The following is a 2859-nucleotide window of genomic DNA, read 5'->3' as shown; positions in this document are numbered from 1 at the left end:
TATTTGTGTTAGAGAAGCCATTTAAAGTCTTGGACAAGCTGTAGTCCTAAACTAAAATAATCTTTCCTCATATATTTAGGTATGAATTAGCTATTTAACATTTAAAACTAGCACATGGCTCATAAGAATCTGAAAAGAAGTAAAGGAAAGGATATAAATTTTAGGATATTGAAAATCTTCCTAAGATATTTWAATGGTTCTTTAACACTGAGTCCTGATGCCACAACTACATGAAAGCAGAGCTGTAAAGTCAGGAAAACCATAAAGAGGGGTGAGATTCTGGTTGCTGCTTGAAAATGAGGATAGGAGGCATTATTGTTTCAATATCTTTCTGCCTGATAACTGCTTGGCTTTCTTTTCTTATCAGTTTGCCCTGTTGATTTCCACAAAATACAGTATGCATATAACTGGATGCTGAGACAGCAGATATATTTGCTCCAAAATAACCCAAAATCCTAAATTAGGCTTTATCTAATTTTTAAATATTAATTTAGATATATTTTAGTCCCATATAGAATGATAAAGTGAGAGAGAACAGTTGATGCAACAATTTAATGATTTCTTTTATTATGTTCTTTTTATTAAGCTTTTTAGTTTTCTTTTATTAGGTCAAAAACTACTTTTGTAAGCTTCAAATATTTAATTGCTGTCACTCAAAGATGAACCTGCATTTTATTTTTATTACATACCCATCATTTYTTGAAATCAGATACATTTCAGAGGTATTTAAAATTCTCATCCAACAAATACCTTAATAAAATTGAATTATTGTAAGATTTTCRAGTGGTTCTGAGTATGATGAAGGGTGCATACTTTCAAGGGGTTGCAAAAAAACTCCCCTATTATTCAACAATGAAAGAGAAAACTATTTAATTGTTAGTACTTTAGAAAAAATATCAGAAATCATTGTCTGTTTCTTCATTTTACCATAAAACTGAAGAAAAAAATCTTATTAATTTGAGCTTTTTCATGTAACAAAAAATAAACGTCTGTAATGACAACCTGTATGCTGAGCTTTGATGCAATTCCAAATGGTCAAATTACTAACAACCCTTGAGAACAGCATCTTCTGCTAGAAATTAAGGAAGAACCTGAGCTGCAGAGCTGCTGACACTATTCTAAAATAACAGYGTATCTAGCTACAAGAGTAATTCTGACTGACCTTGGCTGTTTTGTGCTGGAGTTGCTAGGGCGACTTGTTCCTTGTAAAATCTGCTTTCTGACTTTTGSTGAAAAAATAATTATTCTTTAACTATATTGGTGATTCAGCCTTTTATAGGATCATAAAGGTTAAGTTTGTTCAAATTCCACTAAGTGTCTTAGAAAGGGAGAGAGATTTTCGCTTCATGRGTTAGAAAAGCAGTAAATTATTTGACATTTTTACCTTAAAAAGAAGTAAACAAGATCAAAATTTTCTTTATTCCTTGGATAGCCTGTTACACATCAGTTTGATAGTGTTCCACAGCTCTTTCAAAAAGATATGTAGATGAGTACTAAAGTACATATTTCTGCAAGTCACAGAGACCATAGCAGAAATCTACACAGTAATTACTAAATATTTTTCATGTTATTTACATTCAGTGAACATAAAGAAGGGCCTTGCAACTGGAAAACTGATTTAAAAAAAATCAGCTTTGTTTTTTTTTCCTTTGATAAAAGAATAAGGTGATCCTAGTAYTTACTGTGTTTTCTATAGGTACTCAAAGGGTGAGGTTGTTTACTGTATGTCCACTAAAGGAAATACTGAATTTTTACATGTAGCAGCATAAGCACATTGCTTTTACATGGGTGTATTCTGCTATACTTAACATTGTATTTATGCTTCCAAAGTGATGTATAAGCTCTTTAAAAACAAGTTTGTGTGACTAATGTTCCCTGAACACTTGTGCTTTCAAAATGTATGTATCAAATTGTGTGTAGGTGTGACTTTTAAATTTGCCCAAATGCTTTGGATAGACAAAGAGCTTGCTAAAATTTGCCCTGTGACTTCTTAATAGTGTTCCTGAGCACAGGAACATCTTCAAACAAGGAATTAGAGACATATGTGAATGCAAGCACAGGGTTTCTTGTACTAGCATATACATTACTGCAGACAGCATAAGTGCATTTTCACCTGCCATTTTCCATTTCAAGAATAACAATATATGCAGGCACATAGATTCTAATATAATATAAATTGCTGGAAATCCATCAATTTCAATGTTAGCTTCTGAAGGAATTGTTAGAAAATTCACCTCACATCTGCATCTGAGCATAGGCAAAACAGATTATTGCCTAGGGCAGTGGGTGGATGGAAGCAGCAGCAGCACCATGCAGCTGTCAACATCTTTGCCTATTCCAGTGCTCTGGAAACCCTGTTCAACCACTGCCTTCACATTTAGAAAAGGGAATGAGTATGTGGATTTTAATAGAGATATTTTTTCCTGTGTTTTCCTCATTTATTTTCATAGTGATCCATCTCAGCTTATTCTTTTCTGAATGGCAGTTTTAGCCCCAGTTTCTGATTATTGAAGCAGCAAAATTTTGTAATGTCTGTAATATTGAAAAGCTATTAACAGTTTGTGAGTACCGTGTCCTTTTTCTATGGTGACAGAGCTACTCCAAGAAACCATTTTGGTGTTGCATATTTCCTACATTTCTGCTAAGGATGGTAAGAGGTATACCTAGTCTTTTATTTAAAAGATTTTGTCATCAGAGTTAATTCCACAAAAGATTGACTCCACCGTACCCCAGCTATTTGCACCTTGTCACTAATATCTGGAATTATATTATTATGTTACTCCAACACTTATTTCAATTCACAACTTATTTCCAATTTTGGAACATTATCCTTCACAGCTTTATTTTTGTTTTTTTTTT

This window comes from Malurus melanocephalus, unplaced genomic scaffold (genome assembly GCF_030028575.1).
Source record: "Malurus melanocephalus ecotype Western Australia unplaced genomic scaffold, MMel_1.1 scaffold_186, whole genome shotgun sequence".
Lineage (NCBI taxonomy): Eukaryota > Metazoa > Chordata > Aves > Passeriformes > Maluridae > Malurus > Malurus melanocephalus.
Note: the sequence above shows the minus strand (reverse complement) of the source record.